Genomic DNA, 12,879 nt, shown 5'->3' on the forward strand with positions numbered 1-12,879 from the left:
TATCCACATCAACCCAGTTAAAATACTTACCTTGTTATATCTGACCACAGAGTTATCATACACTGTAGACAACTACCACCCACTCTAAGCTTTACAGAAGAAACATATACCATTTATATGCCCCAATTCTGAAGAAATCCTATGTTAATATATGGATAGGGCTGAAAACAGTAAAACACTGGAAGAGAAAAAAGGAAAGAGTATATCTTCCAGATGTATTGTGAATAGCATTGTCTATGTCATCTGCTGTCCATATGGCTTTCTATGTAGGACAAGGTTTCAGAGGCCCAGAGAACACAAGGCAGAATCACATTCTTTGACTAGCCCCTATAGATAAGTCATGTAAGCACATGATGAAATCTGGTGGCATGAAGGCTGGCTTATCCACATACTATTTTAGACACACTATACATATACACCTGCCTCTGCCTTACTTTTACTAACCTCACTCTTACTGTTAGTATGAATTTATGTCCAGTAATATTATTTATTTAATCAGTGTTTATACCAAGATAGACTTGTGGCTGGTCCATTGCAAACCTTTGCGCTCTTGCGTACTAACCCTTACCTTTTTGTTTCTGTAATGGATCACTGGTTGTGTGCTGTTAACCCATTGTAGAGCACTGCAGAATGTGATGGCCTTAAAAAAATCAATAAATGATTACCTAATGAATCAAGTAGCTGAGTAGTAGTTCATTGGTCAAGTAGTAGTTCATTGGTCTCATTTGATTGTGGGTTGCAGGAAACTTTGTAGAGGAGAAAAAAGTTTTCTACTGCTTTAGTGACAACATGGAAGCGGAGTCAGATTTCTGAACATAGAACAAATGTCACTTTACAGATGCTATGTATCAAAAGGGTTCTTTATCAAGATATCCATAAATGACTACCTATATTCCAGACATATCCACATATTGTTTTACTAAATTTCTAAAAATAATCCTTAATTTAAGTCAGCTATTACAGACCTTCGAGGCATAGTATTGTCCATGTCATCTGCTCTCCCCATGGCCTCTTCTACGTCAAGCATCTCTCAACACAAGTATGTCATCCTAACCGTATCCTTTATCTCCCTTCCATGGAATCCTGCTGCTTTTCTGAAGAAACCAAAGTTTGTTTCAATCCTTTTAATGGGTTTACTAAATGGTTTTATTAAACCAACCTGCACTAAAGACCACTATTAATGGAATGATAACCTGAAATAATTCCATATGCTAAGGGGGATACTGAATATTAAAAAAACACACAAACATATTTTAGCCTCATGTTAACCAAATCAAATAAAAAGTTACGCAGTGTACAAGTCACATAAAGTTTTTACAGGGACTGTTTAAAGGTAACTCAACTGGCTCAGTCCATGAGCTCTCATCAGCCCGGCCACCACATAGTTTGCACACACTAGGGCACTTCCTGTGTAACATATTAAAGCCAATTAACAGACTCGGTTGCTGCTCTGATCCTTCGGGGAAGTTATTAAGTTTACAATGTGCTATCTGTACACAATGGTTAACACTGCTACAAGGAGATTAATATCATGATTGCTTTAGGGGACTGGCACTCCAGCTGCTGTGAGATACGGTTCCCAGGACGCTCAGACAACCAGACGTTGGCGTATGCGTGACTTCTTTTTTTAATCGAAATTCCAAAATATACATTCCAAAGCCAATGACTTTACGCATATACAACAATATTATGAGAACTGTAAGGATGGATTATTGTTTAAAGTATGAGAGGGGAATACTCTTCAATTCCTGTGCTTTTGTAACAGACAGCAGTGTTTAAAATGAATGGATTGGCAGGTGTTGCATTGAATAACAAGCTGAAATATGTGCTTACATTCCTTACTGATACAGGGATCATTCCTTCCAAAGCAGTTACTTTAATAACCATTTCTGCTCATCCTATCAGGGTTACTGCAGGGGAAACAAAAGCCCTACTTTAGCCATTCTTGGGAATGGAGATAATAGATACAAATACCAACATTTTGAGGCAGGATAGTAGTTTTTTGTGTCTTCAGACTTTGTACTTCGAATAAAGAGTTTTAGGAGAGTGAAATGATTGAATCTTCTGGCATTTACAGTGCTTTATGAAGATCAAACCCTGGTGACTTCTTTTGCAGGACTTGCCATTGCCACATTACAGTGGTGTATACTGGCCTAGGCTGACTAGGCATGTGGCGGCAAGTCCAAGAAACGGGTCAAAACAGGCAAGCAAATAACTCTATAGGGCAATCAGGCTATCTGCTACCTTTCTGTTCAGTGGGCCAGTAAGAAAGATCAAATATCTCCGTGGTAACCGACACTTAGCAGATATGACGACTGCCTTGGTCCAGGCCTACAACAAAGCCCAACCACACTATTGTCATGATGTATAGCTAATGCTTCCAGGTGCTGTGTTTCAACTTATTATAACTAACTCACTCTTTAGTGAACTAAACGCTTACCAAAACTGTGCACATAACAAAAAATCATATTTATGATTATATAATGTAAAACTTCTTAGGAATTAGTAAAAAACTAAGTGTACAACTTGAAAATATTAAAATGTTGGGTTTTTTTGCAAAGGGTTTTTTTTGCAGAATACAGACTACAGAATATTTTAGTTAGCAGACAGCCGACAGGGAACTGATGTGGAACTACAACTCCAATAATGCATTTATTAGTCCACTTGCAAATATCTTGTATGCTTTTAAACAGCATGAACAAAAAGTGCCCAACATACATTGAACGTACTATTTTTTTAAAAAATAGCAAGCAACATCTAAAATACTGATTTTCTTGGAGTGTATATTCAATGCACAACGTCAACATTGTTCATTACTGAACTTCAGACTTTCTGATGCAGCTCCAACATAATAAAATAACTTTTAGGACCAATATATTGTCCTAAGGGAACGCTTCATTCATAACTTGCTAAACAGGAAGGTACAAATGCAACATTCATAATCTTGTACTGTAAGTCTTATAAAGAATTTCCATCTTTTCCTCATACTGAACATGTCCCTGTGCCTTCTGTAATGCAGCTGTACATAATGAATGTGTTATTATATAAAACACCATGTACCACCTACCATGTCCTTGTGTTCCTTAAATATAATAAAGGATGCAGCTCAGTCAATGAGTCAAAGGAAATAGAATCCCCAGGCACTAGAATGTCCTATTATGGTTTATTAATTCAAAAATCTCCTCCCATTACAATTTTTATTGTATGAGAGATTTGATATATTTAAAGCCCAAAAACTTGTTAAGCTTGTTTTTCTGTAAGCACTTAACTTCCTTGTTTTTTCCCCAATGTCTTGAAACTAATCTTCTAGACGTAAAAGAAACTAATTAGAACAATATACCATCTATTTCTCAAGATAACCATCAAAAATAAAAAAGTAAATATCTCCAAGATGATCTAGTGTAAAAGCAAATAGGTGATACACTTTATAGCCAGTTTTGTGCTTACATCTGGACCCCTTTTAAATTATAGGTATATGGGACATTACGATTTATAAAATACGCAGCATAATCATCAATTTCTTCTTAGCTTCTCCCCAGAAGGATAATGAGCAGGTCTTAAATCAACAGTTACAATGTATTGCTTCTTTTTAGTCACTTTCCCAACAAAATAAACTTTCCTGAATTAGTGGGTAATAATAATTATATGATATGATTAAACAGCAAGGCACTATAAATTCAACATTATATTAATGGCATATTATATCTAATATATGATGCTTAGACATTTATTACACATGCATAGTTAATCATAGACAAGAAAACATATGTGTTGACCAAAAGACTTTGAATAAAAAATTCTCTGGCTGTTAATCCTGTGTCTGAGATCACACTTTGTCTGAGATCTCACATCTTATTCTACTTGAAGGCATCAAGGATATCCAACATCACAATCACCAAACTGCATCTACCCAAGCCAATATGGCAATCATTGACAGTTTCATACTATAACTTATAAATCAGCAGCTACTTATGAAACTGCACAACTCCAGTTCCTGGTGGCTACAAACAGGCCAGAGGTTTTGGATATCCCAGCTTGTGCAAAAATACCTAAAATAAACTTTACTAAACTGCTTGTCTTCAGGCAACATTGACAGAAATCCTGGCCCATCTGCAGTCCTCAAGAACTGGGGTTCCTCAGTCCTACACTATATAAAACCATGAAAGGTCATTCACAAAGCCAAACTGGTCTTAGATGAGAGAATTCTGGGGTGAAAACCCAAAACATACTCACCCTGTCTTCAGACTAACATCAGCCAACCTAAGGTCCTATATCAGTAGGGTCCTTTGGCACGGGATCATACTTTCACCAATGCATAAACCAGCAAGAACGACTTGGAATAACTCATGGGAAACCTGGGTCTATGAAGTTTGAGGGAAAGTTAACATGATTCTACAGAATTTACATGATGCTTTCACACAAGTATAAGCCAAGCTCACAGTGAGGCTCACCAAATTCCCCTTTATACATCTAATAGGGTTGGGCACCTTGGCACCTCATGCAATACAAGCCCTTGACTAAACTGTGTCAACAATAATAATTATTTTATATAAAATGCAGTGGATTCTACAAAAGAGACATAATAAAAATACCAGGGTGTATCATACTTTTTCTCACTGGGAAACTTAAAACATTTTGACAATACACAGAACACTAGTTTTATTCAGTCATATGAGGACAAACAAAAAAAGAGCAATGTTTTGTTTTTAGGTTTTGTTTTTTTTGAGAAGAGTAATCACATAGGAGTTCTTGGCTCCAAAGCACACTGTGGAAGCCAAAAAAACATTAGTCCCATAGCATGTAGATATGTGCATATGGTATTTAAAAGAAAGGCACAGCCAGTCAAAAAATGCCAGCATGTATGTGATGACAGGAGTACGAAACGCTGTAGGATATGTGCTGTGCCATGAAAATACAGAATTCATATTTGTAGGTGACATATTGCACCCTTTCCAAACATCTGCTAATTGTTGAATTCCAATAAGTCCAAGTCTTGTTTTAATTAATATTTTGTCAATCAGTTGAGTGTAATGACTAGGGAACGTGAATGGTCTTGGGAGGAAATTCGGTGGGATAGATGGTTGATGGATAAATCATTGTGGGTGGATAATTTGTGCATTAAAAGGTGGCATGGTAGTTTGTGGCTAAAGGGACATTAGTGGATGGTCTGTGGCAAGAAAAAAGAAGTGGATGGTTGGTTTTAGACTTGACGAAAGTAGGGCACTGGTGGATATATCATGGCTAGAAAAAAGGGGGATAGAAAACAGGTTAATTTTTAATTAACTCACTAAGTGCTGGTTCTCACAGAATGTAGGGTTGTTAACAGTTTGCTTATTACCGATATACACGTAATGCAGATACACTTAGATCCTCTTAGTCAATGAAAAAACATATCATTGACTTATCTACCCATACATGGGGGTTTTAGTAATGAAGGGGGCATATTTCCAGTGATGTCACTGGTTGTCCTTATGTTTAGACATGACATATCATTAGTAAGGGCCAAATATAGCAAGCGAATGACGGAGGTTGTACTCAAAGCTTTGTATTTATCTTTATATACACATCACTGTAGAAGACAAACTCAAACCATTCAACATTACCAGTCGCAAAGAGGGACACTTTTAATTTAGGGGATGGGACCTTAACAAGACTTTTAATGTGACTTTTTAACTTACCTATGGCTATGCATGTATTAAATAAGGTGTTTAGAAGAATCTCCATGCATTTTAAGCTATAAACATATTCTGTTGTGCACATACACATTATTGTAACACTTGGGGCTGTAGACCACTGTGCCGTACTTATACCCACTATGTATTCTGAGCTACCTGAATAGAGGAGTACTAGATAAGAGGAGCAGTGGGATTTGGGTCCTAATACTAGACTGTCTTTCCAGGCTTTCCACTTTTAACATGCATGTCCCATTTGTTGATGACCTTTTAGATTTTACTTCATCACATTATAAATGTGGAGCTGGTAGCAATGCTCCATATCTTGGGACAAACAAGGATTTTCCCATTATACTTTCTAGAGAACTAGATCTCAAACACGGTTCTAATGAAATGCCACAAAAAGGTTAAATAAGCACTTCAGTTACATAGAAACAACGCCGATAACATGCAAATAGGAATGGGACCACAGGCAAAACGTCTGCATCTGTGAATAGGAAAATTCCAACATGAATAAAAGGCACTTGACCAGCTCTCCTCCACCTTCACACTAGCCCAGTGCTTGAAAGCTTCACATACAGTTCCAGAATATTTCTGCAACAGCATTCTTGCATCGATAGAGATAGAGACAGGGAATGAGACATCCTGTGACATCTTAAACACCTTCAATGTGGGGTTACGGGTTCGGTGCACAGCTACCTATCTTCAAATCAAATTTTAGGAATGGGCCATTTTTGCAGATGTCAATAAAATAAATTTACGGTCAGCACAGTAACATAAAAAAAGACATTTGAAAATGGTAAATTATAGTCATACTGAATAAGATAAACCTTCCCGGTTGCTCTGGGGTTAGAAAAAGCCTTTTATATAAAAATGACAGTTGATGAAAGTTGAATACTTGTCAGAAAATACTACCTAAACACTTTAGATACATATGAATTAATAAATAATGATTTTATCTGTTAAGTTTATTACTGTTTAACGATAATTTTATATTAATTCGCTGTGATGGAAATTTGTCTTATGGCTAATGAGATATGATTGTATCTGTTTTTCATGGGAGTACAAATATCACATTGTCTTTTATATAGTATATATATATATATATATATTATATACACTATGTTCTTATTGTATTGAGAATGTGCCCACATAAAAATATATATTCCCTGCAGCTACATTATAATCACTACATAATTTAAAATAAAGTGTGGCTGTTTGACAAAGACATCAAAGGTGGCATGCTCAGGTTCCATCCAAAGGGACATTCCATCCTGTAGATGGCATACTGCATCTCTATACTTATTTCCACAGCTTTAGAAAAGCTCTTCTTACTTAAATTCTATATCTGGAGGTAGACTACACCATACGTTTACCTGGTTTTAATAAAATTAACCAGAAACAACCTATAGTAATCCATAAATATTGGGTGCATTGGTTGATCAGATGTTTTAGACAAGGAGCGTCTTCACCAAATCTTGATTAAAATGCAAATTTGCAAGATTATATATTTCAAAAAATAATGTTTCTTATAAGATTGTAGTTCTCACATCATACCCCAAAAATTTTAAAATACCCGAATGTTAAACATGGTTAACCAGGTCGATTATTACATTTAACTTGTAAAAAAAAAAATTTAATCTTCATTTATTTAATTTTTAATGTAAAGTATGCATAAATATTGTATGCAATAAACACAATCTCATAGTGAATAGTATGCGCATTCTAACATTCAACCAGCAGGTATATATCATTTTGTTAAATGCAGTAAAGTGACGACCATGGAGAAAGCACAGGTATCTCCATCCATATAGGATTTACTGAAAATCCACTTGTATTATACCAACAACTGTCTGTGTAACTAACGAAAATAAGGCGTTATCTAAAAAATAAAGTTTTGGGTTTTTTTAGTTTGGTTGAAAACTACAAAGTTTAAGTTCTCAGCATTTTCTGTAATAAGAATGTAATGACAGAGCTATGCCTCAACTTCTCCAATGAGCCCCCTGGATCCAGATATCAGTACTGTCTTTCAGATAGCAAGTGGCTTCAGATTCTTTGGGTTTTTCTCCAGGCGGGGGGATTGTGGCTTCACCTGAGTGACATCTGGCGAAATTCTGTGGCAGACAGTACGTGCTACACAAGAACGTTCCTTCATCTGTAGTCTCTTCCCTAAGCCTGCCTCAGGGCACACATTTCTAGCCCTCCCTCACAAGGCAAACTCTTCTGTTTATTTTCCCACAAGTCTTCAAAGAGGTTAATTGTAACTATTGACAGGAAAAAAAGGCGAGAAATGTCATCTACGCTACCTACAACCTTACACATATTTTACAACCAAGTTCAACCAACATTTACTCTATAAAAAAATACAGGATTGTATGATGTCTCTAGCATTACTGTGGTGTGAAGATAAACAATAACTCTTTTTTATTACCGTATATAAATAATGGACCCAACTGCCACCAGCTGTGGGTTCAGCATCCTTAAAATACACATAAAGTGGGTGCTATCAGGGCCGGTCTTACCACTAGGCATTTGGGGCAGCTGCCTGGGGCACCTGAATCATGGAGATTCCTCGATAGACAGATCTGAAGTGCTGGCTGTACCTGCGCTGCTTTACTAGAGGTGGACTGCCCTATTGGCACCGAAATCTCTGTGCCCTTCTTTTCTAACCTTAAGCCTCTTCTTCCTATGACACCAGAATTCTTTGTGTAAAAGCAGAATTCTATCAAGAGTATTCTTGCCTGGGGTGCAAGGACCGGCCCCGAGTGCTACCTCTGAAGTGCAAATAAATGGCCATCTATTATTAAGGTAGGGATATATTAATCATTTTTGTCAACCCACTTTTTCTAGTCTGTAGTTTGGACATCTAGCATAACCACTGGAGTACAGGGAGGCTGCCATAGAGCTTTGGTGCTGCTTGCGTTTACCCCTGCAGTGCTGAAATGGTTAAATAAGCCTCAGCAAAGTGGCAGTGCCTGTTGCATTAAGTCGGATCGGAGAAGTTGCACTAAATTGCAGCAAACTCCCCCAGCTCGGTGTATGTGTGCATAGCACAGCTAGAATTGGCAGGTTTTACACAATAAGTGAACCTCACCCAAATGGAAAAGTGGCAGAAACTGCAGTAAGAGTCACGGATTGAGGCAGGCGAGAGCCTTCCTGGAATGCTAGGATATGATGGAGGACGCTCACAATCTGACAGTTTGATAATGTCACCCTGCTCCCCACATACAGGTTCATCACGCGCATGGCAGCCTGGAGCTTACGCTCTAAGCTTACTTAGAGCGTAAGCTCCACAGGGCAAGGATCTCCTCTCCTAATGTATTCATACCTATTGTACCCCAATCAAAAGGTCTGTAGACTACCAGCATTTACTGCACCTCTTCTATGTTATACTGTAAACTGTAACACTTAATAAATACAGATCTACATAAAATATACATACATGTATCATATATACTCAAAGCATTACTAAAAAGAACTCTTAAGAATGCTTCCCAACTGTACAGTTCAAGAGGCTACAGAAATTCAGATCACTAGGGGTTAAACACAAGGATGACTAAGATTAAAAATGAAAAAATATAAATAAAATGTTATGGGGCAAAACATCCTTTAATTCTGCAACAATGTATAGAGCTCATAGACTGCAAGGAAGAAGAACAGAACGCTTGGAGTCACGAAAGGAACGCAGAGAGGAAAGTGAAAGTGGACTGCTTGATGCAATTGTGCGCTGACTTTTTTGGGGGAAATGCCCTTTAAACGGGGGTCGTTACAGGGATTCACCCTGTGCTGATAAACTTTCCTTCCTCATCTGGCTCCAGACCCCGCTGCTCTGCCCCAACAGGCAGCGATCCCCCTGGATGCCTGCCACTGCCTGCCACTGCCTGCCATGCTGCAGAGCGATCACATCTGGCATTCTTCATCTAAACGCATCCGAACTTTTCACCAGTCCCGATGCCTACCGTGATTTCTCATGCTCATCAAAGCGCGTACATCTACAGATCTATATAACGGCAGCCGGCGGAGGACACGGGCAGATTCCGTTAACGAAAAGCTTCCTTAAGGATATGTGGGGGTTTGTTTTTTTTTACCTTAATTATCGTTGAAATGGGGGGTTTGGACAGCGGGTCGCTCGACGTGCACAGCTACTCCAGTAAATCCCTGCCAGCATGAACCCAATGAGAGGCAATGGAAAGGGGCCTCCCAATCTCTGCCTGCTCAAGGCACCAGCGCCCAGCCTCCAAAGGCAGCCCACACCTCCGGTGCTCGATTGGTTTACTGGGAGCGGAGGAAGACGAGCAGACGAGGTCCCTCCCCGCCTTACCCGCCAGCCCTCCCTCCCGCAAAACGGGCACTGCGAGCCAGTCTTCTCCCCCCCCCTCCTCCTCCCTACGGGACAGGATCTCCGGGGGATGCTTATAAAGGTGAGCGGCTGGAACTTCACTGCTTAATGGCTTAATGGTCTGCCTCATCACACAACAAACCAAGAACATTCTCCCCGCTCCATCAGTTCCAAAACATATTACTACGTTGACTTATATAGCGCCATCATATTCCGCTGCGCTGTACAATGGGTAAACACGACATAACATGAAGTGCGTCACATACCACTTAGGACTTACAGAAACAGAAGGTGACAAGGGCCTTGTTCAAATCTAGGGGGTCTCGGTGCTTGAGGTTTCTGCTTAGGTTTAAGTCAACGTCTCGCTTTTTTTTTTTTTTTTTTGCATATTAGAGCATTTTTAACGTCAGATAATTTTCATTATTTCTTTATATTGATAACACTGTAAAGGTCAATGTTCTTGTTAAAGGGTTAAATGATCAAGCCGACAGTAGCAAGTAGGGCATTGACTAAAATATAGTCCAGTACAATACTGTAATAAAAAAATACTTGCCTACAATACAAAATGCTGTGGAACATAATATTTGTGCGAGGGAATCCCTAAATACTTCGGCATTCTTATTTAATGCAATTTAATTACTTTTTAAAATTCCAAAATACCCGTCTATGAAATGCAAAGCTGGTACATGGCAATAATGGAAGTAGGAAGGAGTGCACGCCAACATTTCTCATGGTGGACATTTACTGGGGTCTGTGGTGAACAATTTAATGATGTTTTGTGGACCTTCACCTTGGCGTGGATACTGGTGTCCATATACAGACACTTTGCCTACCCCAAGAAACAGGTTGTGTAGACCAAGTTCATGCCCGGTAACACAATCTGAACTTGTGCTGCACCTCTCTACGCTTCCACCACGTCCAACAGCAACACAATAGGCCATTATTATACTCTGCCTGAGGCAGTCCGTTTGCTATGTGGTCAGAGCCTCTTTTTAGTGTATTTTTTGTTCTTTTTTCCACTGTGCAGTGACTGATTTCCAGACAAAAGCTGTTAATGTAACATTATATTGGAACTACTTCCCATAATAAACATCTGGTTTATGCGTAACCTGCAATCGTGTCGTGACACTAATGCTCGTCTGGTGTTTGAAAGACTGCTGCCCAGGTATCTACCTATAAAGAACCAAGGGGGCAAAGGAACGAAGGTGGGTCTTCCAAATAACTTTCCAGTGACCTAACACTAACACTTGCTCTATGACTAGCAAAGTTCTAGGACTAGGCTATGTTTATAAAAATCAGACTCTTGTGAAACATGAAAGAAATGTTTACATTGCATTGGAGTCATTGGTGATAAGTATAAGGACTATCCTGCAATCTACTCAGGGGGCATCTAGTCAGTAGGAACTGTTGTTGCATATAGATGCTGTAAATTTGCAGTAGGCTCCCAATTCATCAGTATTGGCAATACAGTACATGCAGATCACACACACACACACACATGGATGCATTTCAGAAGCATGAAGATTGTATGGTTAATTATGATGATAAGGATAAGGTGGACTCACTCATAGGTAATCTAAAAAAAACAACCTGAGAAACCTAAAAAAAAATAATTCTGGGTGGAATATACAGGTGTACAGGATAACAATGAAGAAGATGGAATCCCTTCTCAAATTGCTGAATACCTCACATGGGATAATACAGATGGGAAAGACTTTCATCTTGAAAGTTAAAAAGGGGCAAAGCGGTAATTTCAGAGCCCCTTGTTTTGATCAGGTTCACAAAGGAATTTGAAGAGTAATTAGCATAATGGTATACATTCTGGTCAAAGAAGACAATCAGTCAGGTTCCTTATGAATGCAGAGAAGGAGCCGCTTCTTACATACTTGCCGTGGAGACTGAATGGAAAGGTTTAGCTGAAACAATGAAGTTTATGTCTAACCAAAAGATTTGACATTTTGGATATGTTTCTCGTTGAAATGAGAATAGAGCTGATCTAGAAAAGTAAATAATTGGTAATTTTTGTAATAGAAAATAACATGAATTAATATTTCACTCGGATTTGTTGACACACAGGTGACATGAAACTTCAAAACAAAATTTGAGCAAATAATTACAACTAAAATGAAACTTTTTCAGGACAAAATGTGAAACTATTTTTAAAGGATACAAAAAAACTCCTGCAATTTTCAACGGGATATTTAATGGGATATTCAAATTTACAAACATTGAAAGGACCACCGGATATATAGGAGCTATGTTTACAGCTACTAATCACATCAGCTTATGGGACCAAAAAACAGATTAGATTTATTGCCGTAGATGAAGAAAGATAGAACTGCAAAATAATCCAAAATATGTAAATGTCAAAAATAATAATTGCTGGGTTCCGGGGGAAATTCATAACCAGGAAGCACCGGTTCTTGGCGCAGTTGAGTGCTGGGTATAATATAACACCTACTAACTTTTTCAGCTGGTTGGACACATTAAGAAATCCAATGAGGGTTGCATGTGGCCCATGGGCTTCCAATGCACTTTGCAAAATAAATGAGAAAGCAATGTATAATGCACATTTGTCTTAACATTGGTTGGTTTGTACAAAAAACAGCAATGACATCATGGAAACAAAATCCATCTACGGTATTAGGAAAGTTGGAATGTGGTGGTATGTGGCATGTCCAAATTAAAACTTGTACCAGATGTGTCAGGGCCAGGGATGTGTTTAAAAGCCAGGAAGAACTGCATTTGTCCTGCGAATTTAGACCCCGATGGATAATTTATCACCAGATATTAAAAATGGCAAACAACATTTATCTTCAGACTGGCTCCCATAGCATTCTGAATGACGTACCCCTCTTAAAGCATAAT

General features: G+C 38.4%; 1 protein-coding gene across 1 annotated transcript in view; it reads right to left on the bottom strand.

The window, feature by feature from the left end:
• The window catches only part of FNDC3B (fibronectin type III domain containing 3B), a 148,678-nt gene extending 138,773 nt beyond the window's left edge, over positions 1 to 9,905 (bottom strand). The window contains exon 1 of the mRNA XM_053460580.1: positions 9,761 to 9,905. The gene's annotated coding sequence lies outside the window, so the exon portion shown is untranslated. The remainder of the gene's footprint in view (positions 1 to 9,760) is intronic.
• Between the last annotated feature and the right edge of the window lie 2,974 nt (positions 9,906 to 12,879).

The sequence above is a fragment of the Spea bombifrons genome, chromosome 3 (genome assembly GCF_027358695.1).
Source record: "Spea bombifrons isolate aSpeBom1 chromosome 3, aSpeBom1.2.pri, whole genome shotgun sequence".
Lineage (NCBI taxonomy): Eukaryota > Metazoa > Chordata > Amphibia > Anura > Pelobatidae > Spea > Spea bombifrons.